This window comes from Coptis chinensis, chromosome 5, assembly GCF_015680905.1.
Source record: "Coptis chinensis isolate HL-2020 chromosome 5, ASM1568090v1, whole genome shotgun sequence".
NCBI lineage: Eukaryota > Viridiplantae > Streptophyta > Magnoliopsida > Ranunculales > Ranunculaceae > Coptis > Coptis chinensis.
In genome coordinates this window covers 80,551,647-80,569,637 of record NC_141460.1, presented here as the reverse complement: position 1 = coordinate 80,569,637, position 17,991 = coordinate 80,551,647, and the positions used below count along the sequence as shown (strand labels likewise).

The following is a 17,991-nucleotide window of genomic DNA, read 5'->3' as shown; positions in this document are numbered from 1 at the left end:
AGGTTTTAGACGTCAACGACAAAGAAGTCATTACTAAACGTGAAAAGCTACATGAAGCAAATACTAGAAAAAAACAACTTCAACAATATATTGAAAACTTGAGAAAAGAAAATGCCTATTTGAAGTCAATAAATTAAGCATTGCTTATAGGATGACCAAATTCGGAAATGGACTACCTAAGCATCCCAAATAATTCATCAGAATTGGATGAGGATTAGCGTAGTGTTAGATCAATCAAATTTATTTTTTTAGTTGTTTTCGAGCTGAATTCTATATTGGATGAGGATTAGCACAGTGTTAGATCCATCAAATTTATGTTTTGTTTTTTTTCGATTTGAATTATCTATAGTTCATCATAACTTAATGAAATATTTATTTTTCTCTACATTTGCATTTATTTTTACAAAAAAAATAAGTTTTACATTTGTTATATAGATGAAGGCAAACAACCGACTACCAATAATCACGGCAGACATGTACACAGGTTTAGATGATAGTACTGACAACTCAATGGTTAGAGAAAAAAAATTCAGCGCTATCACAGTCACAAAAACCCCTGAAATTGTAATGGATTTCAATGTTGATGAAGAAATTGCAGAATGTATTGAAAAAAATGGAATTGCCTCAAGGAATGAAGGATTTGTCAACCGAGTATTCAAGATCAAACTCGAGAAATTTATGATGAATTTACGCAATAGCCAATATTTTGAAAAAGGTAAATCAATACGTTTTACATTTACTGATTGTTAAAAATTAACAAATCAATGTTAGAGATAAAAAATGATAATTATTATTATTATTTTTACAGCTATCTACAGGATAAATTTTCGACCCAGAAGATTTCCAAGAGCAAATATTTTTTTTATTTTTACAGGCCGTAGAAAAGAAAGAATATGCCAACAACGAGGAAAACAAGGACACACACCCAACTGTAGCAGAAGCAACTTAAAGGACATTCGAATTAGAAAACGAACAAGTTTTCTATATCAACAACACGTAAATAAACCATCAGAGCGTGACAGGCATAATACTATGAATAAAAGCTTACTATTTATGAACATTAGTCACAATTGAAACTGCTATTTTAAATTTTAGATTAAAAACATATTTCTTGCTTCAGCTTAGCGCCTTAGCTCCTCGCGTTAATTTGGCAAAATGTACTTTGTCCACTGTCCACCAATAAAAGGAAAATAAATTTTTTCATCCATTCCCTGGTGAAAATGGGGGCAATGCGTATGTACTATGGGTATTATTTTGCCAATTTACATAGCCATGTAGTGAGGTTTATGGTCCAAAAAATATCCCAATTACCAAGAATGTTTTGCAATTTAACAGTTCCATGTACATTTTGATATATGACAAATTTTTAAGTAGAAATTGAACAAAAAACAGAGAACATATCACATTTCGTTAAAATGGTACCTGAAATGCATTACATTGCGTTTATAGACCAATAAGGCAAGATCCAGTAGCTTATGTATTGGAATGACAGAGAGAGTGGTACCTTTTGGCCCTGGGGAATAGAGGAACGGAGCTTTTGGATGTTGGAATTGATGGAGAGGGCACACTGACGGAGCGATTGTTCTTCGACTGTGGATTTGGGGATGAAGCTGAAAGCTGACTCTTGCAACTCCTTTGCAAGCTCCCCCAATTTCCTTGCTTAGGTTAAAGTCTCCGATCATTTGAGTTGGGGTGTGCTCTGTACCTTAATTTGAATAGAAGTTGCCGATACAAATACCCGCTTAAAATATATCTTATCAAATTTGTTGGGCTTAGGCCCAATAGTACATGTAGAAGTTTGAAAAAAAAAAAACTAATTTAAGATATATATACAAAACTAAATTAGAATCCTACGAAAATCCAATCTAATTGAGCCTCCTATGAAATCATGCCTTATCTCCTACACGTAGAAGTTTGAAAAAAAAAAAACTAATTTAAGATATATACAAAACTAAATCAGAATCCTATGAATATCCAATCACGTAGTAATTGAGCCTCCTACGAAATATCATGCCTTATCTCCTATATATGTAAAAAAAAAAAACAATTGCACTACACATCTCGAAAAACCAAGTAGTCTACTTTCTTCCTCTTCTCAATTATTTACAATTCTTTTCTGAGTTCATTTCATATTGATTAAGTTTTTTTTTTTTTTTTTTGTTATATTAAAGAGTATTGGATAAATAATTTCTAAATTTTATTATGTATATTGTAGATAATGGCGTATGAAAATTATAGCTTTTGTAAAAAAAAAAATGCTAAAGGAAATTCTAGAAGCAGGACTTAACGTTCAACAAGATCCGGTCTACAACACAGAATTAGCGAACAGACGATTCAAAAGCACTGTAACATTAAAAGTACCAAAAGACATATTCTTTAACAATGAAGACGTCGTAGTTACATAAATTGATGGAAGCACTACATTTTATGTTGCAAAAGCAGAGGATTCAGCAGCTTTTCACGCAATACAGTTTATAAAGGATGAACGTGATATAGAAATTGAAGACTTCAATTTCAAAGAACCTATGAAGAAAAGAAAAGAGGTTGAAGAGAAACAGAATCAACTCGACGTCCTCAGAAATATTATGCTAGATTGTTTGGTTGATGATAAACAGAACAAAGATAAGATATATTGTCTTGAAGAAAAAAATTAAAGAAATGAATTGAAAGACATTGAGAAAAACCAAAACAAGGACAAAAGCAACAAAGAGGAAAAGAACTATTTCAGAATAAAAAAAAGAAGAAAACCATGAGGATTAGTACGCTTCTTTGGTATCATACACTGCAAATGTGAGATTGTTGACAGTACAGTAGTACATAACTTGGTTTGGTTTTGGTTTTTTTTTTATTTTTTTATTTTTTTATTGAGTATGATGTGAAAGTTAGTCACAAAGATGTTTAGCCATCAAATTGAAGAACTTTACTTGATTGGCAGTCGATTATATGATCAATTGAAGAAAAGTGAATGATATTAACAAAAATTGAGTTACTGGCTAAAACTATTCATGGGCGTGGAGGGTTATCATACGTTCTTACTAGCAAAAGTTGTGTGATTATTATTGGCTTTGACGTAGCAGTAGAAGGCACTTAATTCTGACACAATATCCTTTTAACTAATTGTTTCCGTTTAATTGGGTATCTCATAAAAATGCTTGGCACCCAACAACACTAGCTAGAAGTCTCGGAAGTAGATTCGTATAGTACCTTATATCTATTTTTCTTGGTCAAGTAGTTCAGGTATATTGGGAGAGATTCCCGATCGAGATACCTTTGTGAAAAAAACAGATACAAGAAACAACATAGCCAGAGGCGACTCTCCTATGTGGAAATTAGCCTAGAAGTAACTTGGACTGGAATGCTTTAAAAAATTTGTATGTAATACGTTATTTGGCCAATGCTGTGGCTAGAAGTAGCTTGAACTGGAATGCTTTTGAAAATGTGTACATAATACGATACTTGGCTTAATATGGAAGATGATCTAAACACCCAAGAAAAATGAGTGAAAATATGGAATGGAAAAAAACTGTAGGTAGACAAACCGCTAGGAATCTCACACACAATAGAAGTCCTACATACATAAATTAATGGTAACAGGCCTACTAGGCCAAGGACTACACCGCACTGTTGGAATATTTATATATAAATATTTTCAATTGAACTACAAGGAAACCCCACTAGAGTACAAATGAATGCCAATTTTTTATAATGGCGTCATACACTCAACTTTGGTTTTCACTTCCCTAGAACAACCCACTATATCTCCCTTCTTGGTAATAAAATGATTCTTCCAATTTTCCATATATTTAGCACATTCAGCTGCTGTTTTTGTTGCCATATGACGACTGACAATTTCCCTTAAAATGACTAAATAATCTTCATGATAACTCAGACAACGAGAATCAATTAAACTTATTAAACTGCAAGCACATATCCTTCAAAACAAAGTAAACAAATTAAATTAGACAAAATATTAGTTAAATGTAATTTGGTGTAATGATAAGGGACAACATTCTTAACTATTTACAAGTAAAATAAGTACACTTAAACTTGATAATTGATTTATATACACATGAATAGAAGACTATACGCTATCCGGACTCATCTTCATGTAGTTCAGAACACCCAAGTCCCCAACACATGCACATGTACAACTCATCCTACTTTGTCTCTTAAGTATCTTAAGCAATTGGACTAAAACAAAATTTGACTAAAACAACTTACCCATCCATGGCGTTTACAGTAGTAGATAAGTATGAATACAATGAATATGAAACCAAAAGAGCAGAGAGTGAATACTATGAGTTTAGGGGAAAGGGGTTTGTGGCTGGAGGTGTAAGGAACGATGAGGGAAAAACTTCTACACTTCCACCCAAACAAATTTCAGATGTCAAAACTTCCTCTTTTTTTGTTGTAAGCACATAAATAATAGATCCTGTACACGTGGTCTTCTAATAACAAGTCAAAGAAACAAAATAAACCAAAAAAACAAAATTGAAAATAAGTAGAGACCAAACCAAAATAACATAGCCCATTTGAAAGCTTATAGACAAGTGTTTATAATTTGCCTTATTTTCAAAGCATTAATGTTATACCAACCAACTTATTTCACAATTTTGAACTACTATTTATATCTATTGATGTGTCAAAAGTCCTAATCATTGATTTACATAGAGATATGTATCCGTGTGTATTGTAATGCAAACCAACATTATCCAAATAGTCAGTCGCAATAGTATGTTTAAAAAGTAAGTCCGTGTAACAACTTTCAAAGAAAATGCATTGAGTTTTTTTTAAAAAAAAGTAAACAATGAGGCCAAAACGATTTTATGGACAACTCGATGTTTAGACACCTACACCATCACAAAACTCCAACGAATTAATGGACTATGGGCCAAAGTTTGGGCTTTTGTAAAATATATACATATTTAGAAAACTTTGAGCTTTTGACGTTCGTACATTTTTTTTCCTGGATACACTATTCATAAATACAAAATACACTCTAACACTTTGTTCAAACAATATTAAACCATATTCAAACAACATTATGTAAAGTTGCATACCTGTTTTTAATATTTTAACTATAAATTCCACAAACCTTGATAAATAGTAGCAGATAAATAATAATTCAGTTAATACAAATTTTATCCTTCCAATTCTTTGATTCTTCTTCCATCACAATTTAACGATTCAGTAAGTGCAAGTTTATACATCAATAAAAAGTTCTTAATAAATAATACTCTGACCAAGGACACATTTTCATTAAAAAATTACACTCAACCACAATTAAATGGGTTAACAAACTTTATTATGGGCTATGTTTAAGATGCACTATAGCCCTAATAAGTTCACTATGGGCCTAAGCGATAAAATTGGACTGTATGCAATTTTAACATACTTTTGAAGTAACATTTTTTATACATAATAATAAAATGAAAAAATCATATAAAAACGGTCCCTTTTTATATTAAATCTAAAATTTTTATATTAAATCTAAAACTTAAAAAAAAAAAAACTTAGCTTGATAGGTTGAGAAATGGTGTGAGATCAAATCTAAGGGGGGTGAGTATCAGGCCTTTGGAGATCACTGCAGGTGGTGCTAGATTGCAAAGGAAACAGGAAATTACTCTAATTCCATCAGGAAAGAATAGAAGGGGCATTAGTCTTGGGCCATCCAAGATCGCTTCTGGTGTGAGATCACAGAGGGGAAAGTAGGAAGTGACGCCAATTCAACCGGTGAAGAACCGAAGGGGTATTAGTTTTGGCCCATCAGAGATCATTGCTGGTACTAGATCCCAGCAGAGAGGAAAGCAAGAGTTTCCTCCACTAAGAACAATCGGTGGAAGTCATGCTTCTATAAGTTGCAAGAAGTTGATGAAGGAAAGGTTTTGAAAGCAAGAGGGGGTAGGAGTCTGAGTCTAAGCCCACAATCGCGTTGCCCAGTCGAAGATACAAGCGTCCAAACAAAGATTTATGACAACTAGATCTAATAAAACTGTGAAGAAAGATGATCGAGTTCTTTTTGGTGTTTAACCAAAGAATCTTTTCAAAGAGGGGGAACAATCATCCTTTAGTAAAAGGCCAATTAAAAGTGGGAGGGTTGTATCAAGTCGTTACAGTCAAATTCCTATTCAGTGTTCTGGAAATCAGACGCAGAATGATCGTAGGAAGATGTCATTGCTTGGAAATGACAAGTGTGATAAGAAGCGTTCTTTGGTTGGAAATACGTGTGTGTTTCTGCCTGAGACTGGGTGCAATACTGAAAATCAGGTGGATACCTCTACTGAAGCATTGACGTACAGAATTTTGACACACAATAACCCCCATCCGGTTATGAATGTTGTTGATGTTCTTCCAAAGATTAGAACTACTATTCTAAACAGATATGAGAGTCCATGATATTCTGGACCTGCAAGGAAAGTGGCCGAGTTAGTGGGAAAGAAGTCATATTTTGGTGAAGAGGAAAGGGCCATGGAGACCTAGCTCGGTTTGCTAGACGTTGAGTTTTGATGATGAAGAAGATAAATAGGATAGCAAGGTATCATAATCTCTTTGATGAATCTTTTCCTTATATTGTTTATCATTTTTTTAATGTGTAATCTTTGATGTTCATTTGGTATGACTGAGAATATGGGGGTAAGCTCTTTTGCTTCCCCAGTGATCTGTTTGAAATATCCACTGCCTTCAGAGAATGTATCTACTTTAGGCATAAATGAAAAGTCTTTTCTTATGTTTTCAGTTTTAAATGTTTTTAATGAGGCTTTACTCTATAATGAAATTAGTGTATAACAAAGTTTAAGCATGACAACATTAATTTCCTCTTTATTGATTGGTTGCATTAACATTGGATCATCAAAATGGTAAACATAATCACTATCAAGTCTGATTGACTTAGGTGTTGCTGTCGGTAATAGAAAACCGGATTGGTTAATTTGATCCGGCGGTTCGTATTGTTTCTTAACCAATTCCTTTTTGCTGTATATTTTATAGGTAAAAGTGAGAAGAAAAAATTGATGAAGGTTTGAGACAAAATGATTAAGTTCTAGAGTAAATTGATTCATTCAATCTTTGGTACCCGAATGAAACGGAATTTATGATATACAAGTACACTGATATGGATTGAAATATTGTATTTATTATTATTATTTTATGTTTTTTAGTGAGCCCAATCATAGTCAAATGTATTTAACCATTAACACAGTCCAATTCTATAGAAATAGTTTCTACTGATTCTCTTTTTATTTTTCGGTTATGTGAAAGTATTGGTGAGGTTGAATACATTAATTAAACTAGCAAAAATGCACGTGCTTTGCACATGCTAGACAAACAAATTTTATTGAAGAGAGTGAGCATTGTATGCCTTTATGAATTTATTTTATTTTTAGAGGCAGAACTGTGAAACCCAATTTTGTATATTCATGCTATCCAAGTTCATAAAAATAAAAATGATTACTCGAGCTTTTTTTTAACAACATGGTGTATTGAAGTACCTTCGTGACTGCATGTCTATCTAGTGAAGACAAATCAAAATCAAAATCCAGTTTAAGGTATCATATTTGAATAACTCAAGGAGATGGGTTAAGTATGGTCAGGTAATATAAGAATGAAACTTTTGCACTTCATTACACGCTTCTACAAAGATAACCAAACAAAATAAAAAATTCTAGGGTTTGGTAAGAAGAAATTTAATTTTTGAAACTAAAATACAATCCAATTGCAAATTCATTCAAAGATTTTATTTAATGAGTTTCTCGACGGGTTGATATTGGTTTGCTTAATATTTTAGTATCCTGTCCAATTAGGTTATTTTCCACAAGTCGGTGGCCTAAAGATGCTAATTTTCTGAGGATCTAATTTAAACAGGTGCGTGACTGTAGCAATGCATATGAGAATTTTTTCCTTGGAAATTTACTTGGCCTAGTGGATAACTAACTATGGGACTGAACTGACATGTTAGTTTTTACGCCACTCATATTTTTTGAGAGAGCATCAACGCAACTTCATGACAGTAATCATCACAAATTGTTTCTTCCCAAGTCTGGACTTTCTAAACACACAAGTCATCAATCCCATAAAAAAAAAAAACACAACTATTGTATTTGTATTGAATGGAAAATCAAATTCAACAATTCAGTAAAACAAATTGTAGCAACTATGAGCTCAGCAACAGACAGGTGAAATAAAAGAACAATGAAGAAGCAACAGCCTAAAAGAGAGATGTTCCCTTCCCCTTCTTGTCCCAACCAATCAAAAAATGTTTGCACTTCTGCGGAAACCACAAATCACGCATTAATAAGCAGGTGATTTAATGCATAAACATAAACAAAGTATATTGAACATAATAACCTTGATCGCATGCTGGGATACATGCTTGCAGCTCTGGCACTGCAACCTCAGTACAATCTTCTTAGTTGTCTTGGTCTAGAAAGAGAGAAAGGAAAGAAACACATTAGTCAGACAATATCTGTATGCAATACTTACATTGTACCGTCCGAATATACTTACATTGGACACTTAATAACCACCATCCTACATGATTGACAGTGTTTTGAAAAAAACAAAAGATTTATTCATGTTCCTATAATGTGTCAATCTACTATATTATAAGAGTACTATTATTCCTTATTCCAACTGTCTTGTCTCCTACCGATTTTGCTTCCAAAAGTGAAGTACCTACCTCTATATATATTTCTCTGAGATCAATAAATATTTATCGACTCTATAGTGGGCTGGTGGTGTTTATATGAACCCCCAGTGCTTGACTACCATCTCAAAAACTTGCCTAAGACCAACCCAGGCATCTGTTGCTTCAAGCTTTGTTTCTTCCCATGCGGAATAAACTGGATACATATGCTGATGCCAAAAGATCTTGTGTTAGATGACCTTAATTATGTTATGTTGTAAAGAGCTTGGGCCCAATACTTCGACACACATTCTTGAGAATCAAATTACGTACCTAAGACTGCAAGCAAAGCTCATTCATGGTAGGAGACCTTGGCTTTAAGTTGGTGGGGACCTTGCTACACAAAATTACAGAAGCACCCGTATACAAGTTTATGGAAAGTTCTACGTCCCCACCTGTCTATCGTTAATGGAAATTCAAGGTACTTACGATAGGCATCAATGTTGGCTCATTGAAGAAATCTGCAGACGCCTATTATTTTGGAGAATTGTTCCACTCTCCAAGCAATGACATACATTCAACATGTAAGTATGAAACCACTAGAGCAGTCACATCTGGAAAGGTTATTTTTTGTAAGGTTAGTAAACATTACCTGAAGTGTCTCAACTCTCAAGGAACAAAATGGAAATTCAAGGTACTTACGATAGGCATCAATGTTGGCTCATTGAAGAAATCTGCAGATGCCCATTATTTTGGAGAATTGTTCCACTCTCCAGGCAATGACATACATTCAGCATGTAAGTATGAAACCACTGGGCCAATCAAATCTGGAAAGGTTATTTTTTGTAAGGTTAGTAAACATTGCCTGAAGAGTTTCAACTCTCAAGGAACAAAAATAGAAAAAGTTAACAAAGAACGTGCAATTTTAATAAATCATATAGTATTCAATCAATATGAAACATAAACAGCGACTCCTGTGATTAGTACAGAAAAAGGACAAATATCAGGTGCTTACTTTCATATTTGCAAGATCACCAGGATTATGCCACAATGGCTTCTTTAGCCATGTTTTACCAAGCAAAAAAGTTGTGTAGTATACACTTGATAGTGTTTTAATATTCTTTGAAAACTCATCTGTACTGTCTTTGTTCATGGTATAAGCTCATATAAGTAAATATAGATCATTATTTCAGATAAAAGCTCATAAAAACTTAGTAGAAAATGATTATACCGTCGGAATTCCTCTTGCCCATTCTTCCATGGTTCACAAAAAACATCCTCCTGGACTCCCGGCATGCTCAAAGTTTTGCATTTACCATTTCAGTAATGGAAACTTCAAAATAGTAAAATTAATAAATAACCAACATTGCATACATATGTACACACATTAGGTACAAATAAGAAGAAAGGCTTACTTCGTAGAATGCAGAATTAATCCCCCCATGAGGACTCAAATCCTGCTTGATAATATTGGTTACAATTGAAACAAATCCCAATCTGCAAAGTGATTTCCTTCTTTGAAAAAGAACATGTCGGTGCCACTTGTTTCCATGATCTGCGAGTCCCTCTTGTACCTTTCCGAAAAGGAAATCCAAAAATATGGTTTTGATTCATTCTATGAGAAATGATCGAGGAACAATTGGGAAAGATCGAGGGATTTACCTGGCACAAATATCTATAGTGGGTGCTTATTGTCTCAATATTGAGAAATTTACCTAATAATATCTGAAGGAGACAAAGGGAAGGACTGAGTAAGGCATGCCTATTAGAGGGAGGGACTATTGCCATGGTAGCATGGGATGGCTGATGCCACCCATCTTGGGTGCTTATCGTCCTTCGGTATGTAATAGATGATCTCGTAACCCTTTTTCGAAAAAAAAACTGATTACCTGCAACCTCTACTTATGTTTAATATTAACAACAATCTACATAGATTATTCAGATCTACAATCTGTGATAAAGAGTAATGCTAACCCGGCTTCTTTAAGGAAACACACCTTGCATATGTATAGTATATATGCAGCACATGACCCATTTCTGTTTGGTCAATATAATTACCGTGTAATGACATGAAAAGTTTGTGATTCTTTAGCCTTTCACCCCAATATAATTTATGTATGGCATCTTCAAGCACATAGATCAAATGACTAAATGCTCTGGTTTTTGCTAATTAGGCCATTAAGTGATGAACCAAAGGAGTGTACGTGAGTGATAACATCACAATTCGCATTATGCAACCCTTGAATAAGTTATGTCAAGCAAAACAACCAAATATTTCTAAGCTGACATGAACTTGGTATAAGTTAACAAAAGTAGACTCACCATTTAAACAGGTGTATCTTTGCACAAGTCCATAATTCATCCTTCTTTAATGAATCTTTTGGCATATAGAATGCCTTGTGTACAATGCGAAACAAGAGTAAAAAGTTTACTGGTTTCTACAAAGCAGAAAACAGATGAAGGAACATATGCACATATCAACAAATTCTAACTCAAAAGCCATAGTAGAATGCTAAAAGTTAAATAATTTGCTGTCTATATAATGTCTAAGAGTCTACATAAGGGCTGTCAGTCAGAGTTCAAATGCATTTTATCCAAGATTAATCTACCAGTTTAAATCATACGGTCAATTTTAATAATGTCTAAAACCAACAGCTCAACACACATACTTAGATTGAAACTTCAACAATTATAGAACATTTTATAAACTAAGGCATACTAAACAACAGAAAATCAAGCATCCATATATGAAAACTGCAAGCATCACTCTAAATTATGGAGTCAACAGAGTTGAAGTTGCATTTGATTACATTTCACATTTAAGACAAAGTAAGCATAACATAATTCAATTACTTATATATAAATATCCCATTATCCCTGTCAATTAATTTTGAGGTACTTATATAATACCCTAGTCTACAATGTTCTGTATCGCATTACAAGTTTCCAATTTAAATTTACAGCAGTAAGTGTACAGAGATACAGAGTTACCTTAGGTCATTACTTGAATTAGTAGAATTCCTTAACTCTTGATCTGTATATCCTCTATTATGGCAGAAGGAGGTCAAAGAGGTGGAGCTTGAAGAAGGGGAATCTCAGCGTATACTCATGCTTACCGGCGTGCCCTTTACAACTGTATGTGGATACATGACCGGGTATGGTCCCTTCAACATCTGGAACTGGTGCTAGTCTTGAAAGTCCAAAGTCAGCAACCTTGGCATTAAATATGGAGTCCAACAGTATGTTGCTGCCTTTGATGTCTTGATGGAATATTGGAGGATCGACTTCATTATGGAGGTAAAGAATACCCTTTGCTGAACCCAAGGCAATCCTCAACCGTAGAGCAAAACCAAGAGGTGGGAGTAATAAGTGAAATGTATTAAATTTCCAAGATTGCAGAAGATGGCAAACCTGGGGTGCCTTCAAAAAGTACAGCACGAGGTCTGTTAGACTCAAACTTTTATCGAGTGCCACAAGCAATATCATCATATACTTTATGACTATGTAGCGCCAACAATATAGTATCCTCTATTTCACTACAAAACAAACAATGTCATTTCAATTTCATATGCTATGAAAAATTGTTGTACTGAATGTAAATTTTCTTACCACCATTCCTGATCCACGCTGTACTATATATTCATGCATAATCCAATCTGTCTTTTCATCACGACCAGGCCTCTCTCTATAAAAACTGAACGGCTTCTTGTACCCGACATTCCCATCTTTGCTGAAAATTTTTGAACTACTTCCCGTTATCTTCCAATACCCACCTTCACCAGCAGCACAAACTCGATGAAGTGCTAATGGAAAGTTCCTTGCTGCTTGTATTTCATCCTCAGAAGCTTGACCGCTGATTCTAAGCCTTTTGTATCAGTGAGTCATCTTACTCCGAAGATGCAACTGCAAGAAGAAATTAAACTGATATTAAGATTAAGAAGAAATGAGCTCATTTACTCAAAAAATGGAATTCAAAACAGAGAATTGTTAAGTTTACTCAATGGTTAACTGGAGCACTATACTTAATATTGAGGCTCATGTTAAACTGTATTCAACACTTGAAAAAAAATAATGAGAATTTAAGAGAAATTGGAAAAAGGGAATAAAAAAAAAGGAATAACAAACAACAACAAAACAGGTTCAAGTAACTGAATTGCTAGAGCATGGATTCAAATCTAAAGTATTTCAGATGCACCTAAACTTGATTCTACGGACATGCATCTCTCATGACAACAACTCTATGTAGAGTAATTCACTTCCAACCACGTCTTGACCATCCTAGTGTCACTTGAGATATATATGCCAGATTATGATCTTGATTCTTATTGTAGACTACCCAATAAGTTCAATATATAAGTACACTAGAAAACTCCCATTAGGAAGCTAAGGAAGTGAACCATATCGTATGCCCCTGACCCTTTTCTTTTCTATTATATAGTAGTATCACAACCAAAGAAAGATATTTTCGAAAGTGTAAAGACATTCTTTACATTCACAAGGTCACGCACGATAAATAACCAAAAAGGAGTAGCATACTTGATCAGCTTCAAGGGCTGCCCTGTAGGCAGCGTCCTGTTCCTCCCTTAATCTTGAGTTGTTCCTCCTTTCTTCTGCATCAAGCCTAGCTGTGACCAGAACTGGAGCACTCTCTTCTACTACCTTCTGAAGGATTGCAAGCATTTGTTCAGGATATACTTTGGTCCTTCAATCTGCAAGATACATCATTTGTTTACATGTGTATAAAAATATTGAGGAGATGCTCACCCAACCCCTCGTTTTGAATGTCAGGGACTTTCCGACCAATTTCACGCATTATCTGCTGCCTCCATTTATCAGCATCGAAAAGATCATGACACTCGAAAGCGAGAAAAGGGCGGCATTCTTTAGGTTTCTTATTCTCTTTGTTCTTTGCTATTATGTATCTATTTAACATAGACTGCGCTCAAGGAATTGGAGGAACCATCCTATCACATAAATACTGCAAATTATGAAAAGTGGTCAACATATACAACTTAAATTGAGCATAAACAACATCCCATGGAACTTTAATAACATGATTAAATGAGCTGACGGTTAGATAAACGCTCAGCAGAAGATTTACCTTCATAAGCACTGCTCTGTGCCAACATACACCCCACCGCAAAGTCCCAATAGATACAATATTAGAATTACGCGCTTGTTTGATAATACACAATGATTTCTTACACAAATCGATGAAGTTGAAACTCTCAGCCATGCTCAAATTCTGCTTAGAGGATGACCCATTAACACCATTTCTAGTTCGGCAAGTACACACAAAAGGCTTACGATAATTTGAACCAGACCAAACTTTTCGTATCTTCATAGTAAGATTACTTCTATCACTGCCTCCAAACCAATTTGAAACAAATAGGCCAAGCAAAGAGGCCCTCTGCAAGTCATCATCAGCCAACTCTTCCCCGTGTTTGTCTAGAAGACTTTGTTGGTACAAACGGGACACCAATGTTTTAGCAAAAGATGCAACCACATCCAACTCAGCATCCATTTTCCAGAAAAAAAAAAAAAAATCAAATTACCTATGTCCATATGGCACAAGCTCCTTAGCATATTTAATGGCCACTATAAAATGGCTACAACTGTTATAGTGCAGACAATCAGAACTCTTTATCTCTTATTTTAATGCTTACAAATACTTTAAAATGGAATACAATACTAACCTGTCTACAATGACAGAACATCCCCACTCTTTGCATACAAATTAAATCAAACAAAGGGTTACTGACTATTAGATAAGATTCCAAACCATATTGTATAATCTTATCAATACCATCGCAACATATTCAATTTAATTTAGTTATTATTCAATCAAATTCGTGGCACTAACATGCGAAAGTAGCAATATTAAGACATGTACCTCCGTCTGCTAAAACTCTCAAAAACAAACCAACACTTGACAATACAATTTCTTTGTGAGCAACGCAAACAGTACGTATACCATTCGAAGAATAAACATCAAATACAAAAATTAATAAAAGATTTACTACATACCTTCATATTTACCATTACGCAAATAAGCCTCCATAAGATGAGCACACAAACGACAATCTCCATCCAACCCAGAAATAAAAAAATAAGACTCCTAGCGTCTCTAACTGACCCATGTACCAAAACAAACCTTCAATAGCCAAATATAAAAAACTGAAATACAAAATGAAAATATCTCGAAAAGTTGAGCTAGTTGTAGCATAAATTACGCATATCATCACAAACGGATCAAAAAGAAAAGGTGTGTAAGAACTTCACATACAGGTTCTAAACATAAGCTAGAAATTGTGGAACAGTACATATTTACTCAACAGAAATATGATAGCTAAAAGAGAAAGAAGCTGCCAAAGAAAATCTAAGAAATACCTTCTTCCAACCTTCTCACTAACTCCTCTAAGAAATATAAGCCAGGATTTTTCATAGAGAAAACCACTTTTAGATACTACAGGAGGAAATATCTTATCTTTTGAAATCGAGAATTTTTTTTTGTGCTTTAATCGGCAGTAGAGATACAATTAGGGATATATGTTTTTGTTTTTGTTTTTTTTGGCTTTTAGCTTTTGTAAGAGAGCTAATGAGGGGAGATTTGAGAGAAGAAGAGACGTCTGGTTCCCCATCATTTAAATTCGATATAAATGATAATAAATTCGACATTAATTTGAAGGTAAGTCGCGAACAATTGAATAGTGGCGTGTAGTTGATTTCAGACCTGAATTTACACATACGTCCTTAAATTACTATGTAATCTTAAGAGTATAGATGATACTAAATTTTGAAATGACTAAATAGTCCTTCTTAAAGGCATTGAATAATTGATTTTAATATTTTATCAAGGGTATTTTATGGTAGAAAAAAGGCTGGTCCAATTTAAATGTCCATGTTAATTATGGTATACTCTACTAATTGAGATTACATACCAAAGAAAATGCAATAGTTATTTTACAGTTTATGAGATAATTTGCGATGGTGTTAGCCTTAACCCTCCACCTGCCATTCGTTTTATATATAGTATTGGCTTCATCAAGTTAGATTGTTTTATGTAAAGTTAGTAACACACTTAAACAATACAATTTACAAAAAAAAAAAAAATTTAATTAAGTTGTCTGTAATCGCTTGCTGCAATTTTAAATTAGTAAGCAAACTTTCCGTGTACAGTGTACAAAGTTCTATGAGCATTTGTCTGAATTCACGAATGAATGGGATCTTTATCTCACTGAATGGGATCTTTATCGACATAAGTATTGGGTGATACGTAGTAGGAGTAGTAGTAGTTTTGGAACGAAAGAAGGAAAGAGAATGCAAGATAGGAGAGAGAGTACAACATCGCCATTTTGAGTTTTAGATTCTCAACAGTTGAGTGTCGACCAGAACAAATGAAACCCAACTGCGTGTGTCAGTTGCATTTTCACTCTCTTTTTCTCATTAAAAGTGGAAGCCCAAAACCCGAACACAACCCAAGAAGCCCAAAACACATTACCAAGTACAAATTATCAACATCGAGAATCTATGGTCCCGAACATTGTCACCAAATACGGGTTTAAAACGCGTTTAAAACCCGAGATATTCAGCCGGTTCCAGGTTTAAAATCCGGGTTTTTCAACAAAATGTTTTTAAACGTTTTAAACCCGTTTTAAAGCGATTTAAACCCGTTTTAAAGCGTTTAAACGTTTAAAACCCGAGATTTTGAAAATCTCCCGTTTAAAACTTTTTTTTTTTTTTTTAAAAAAGAAAATGCTAGAAAAGAAAAGGGTTTTGGAGTTTACCTTTTTGAAGAGTGGGCGTTAGATTGACTTATTGAGACCGTTCTATTTTGCTTTAGACTATTAATAATTAATTGAAAATTTTAAAGTTATTAACTTATTTGTAGTACTTAATTATGCCATTATGGTTGGTAATTAGTAGTATCTTATTTTGAATAGTGTTTTGGCACTGAATCTAAAACTTCTAGTATTTGGATGAGTAATGATAATTTGATACTTTCATGTATTTGAATTTTTCTTTCATTTGTATTATTATTATTTTTTATTTTATGTGTCTATTTTTTTTTTTCCCACTTTTATAGAAAATCAAACTCCTTATCTATTATATTATTTATCATCGGTTTTACCGTTTCTTTTTACGTATTATCATTGATTATGCGTTTAAACCCGTTTTACCGCTTTTAAACGTTTTTTTTATGCCCCCGTTTTTTTGGCGCTTTTTTTTTAGTTTTTAAAGAGGCGACGTTTAAAAACACGAACTAAGTTTTTTTCAAGTATACCGTTTTAAACCCGTACCGTACTTGGTGACAATGGTCCCGAACCGACTTTCGCTTCCTCCTTTTACCTTGTTCAGCCATTTGGAAGTTGGAGCTCTTCAACGGCCATGTTGTCTTAGCCTCTTAGGTCCAATAAGATAATGGGTTGGATAAGGGGTCCGTAATTTTGACCCGACTTGGATAGTCGATTGCATGGCAGTGAAGGCAATGAGAACCTGACGATTGGAGTAAGTTGTTTGAGTTCCATTACACGTGACAGGATGGGAACCAAAGATTTTAAGGGTTCATGTCACTGGACAGCAACCACTGGTCCGAGGGGAATTTCGAACAGCTCAGATCAGATATCGTTGAACGTATTTTGAAATACAATATAGACAGTTGAAACAGTTCATCAAATATCGACTGGGAAAAAACAAGCATAAATCCCAGCAGGCCAAGGCAAAAACTAGGGGTGTCTCTTTTTGCCGAATTTTCAATTTTTCCGAAATCCGACCTGAAATTGGTCTGGCTCTGGGTGTAGTTTTCATGGGCCGATTTTCCGATTTTCAAAAATTCCGAAAAAAAATTGGATCGGATTTGGATATAATTCTAAAATCCGATCCGATCCGAAATTTCCGATATTGCCAATTTATTCCGAAAATATATACTTCTCTCACTATCCACTTGATTAGATATTGACCGTTCATTCATTTTCTAGTTTTTTACTTCCAAAAACAAAACAAAAACATAATCTAACCGCTACTTTCCCACTTGAATTGGACCACTCTACTGTCATTACACCGTCTGCCATAACAACAATGATATGAAAAAAAATGTCATTGAGTCATACAATGACTTCCGCACCAATCCAAAAGCCAAATTCCAATAGATAGAATATTATGTAAAGCTACTTAGAGTCCAAGACCATAATCCATTATTTATCGCGGACACTTCACGCCTTCAATTTCCACACACTAAAAAAGATTGAAACATTACAAATACCCGGACCTCAATGAGAATGCAATGCTTGCTATTGTGGCGGCTCTGAGGTTTCTTTTCCGTTTTTTTTAGATCACTTGTTTGAATGAAAATGAGTTTTTCAATAAACAAA

The 17,991-nt window shown here is 34.2% G+C and overlaps 1 long non-coding RNA gene across 1 annotated transcript; it reads right to left on the bottom strand.

The window, feature by feature from the left end:
* Positions 1–8,080: 8,080 nt before the first annotated feature.
* LOC147499211 (uncharacterized) lies at positions 8,081–9,228 on the bottom strand. Its single transcript, XR_015194436.1, has 3 exons — positions 8,675–9,228; positions 8,344–8,418; positions 8,081–8,263 (listed from the first exon to the last, which is right to left on the bottom strand). It is a non-coding gene; the product is annotated as an uncharacterized LOC147499211 (long non-coding RNA).
* Positions 9,229–17,991: the final 8,763 nt, after the last annotated feature.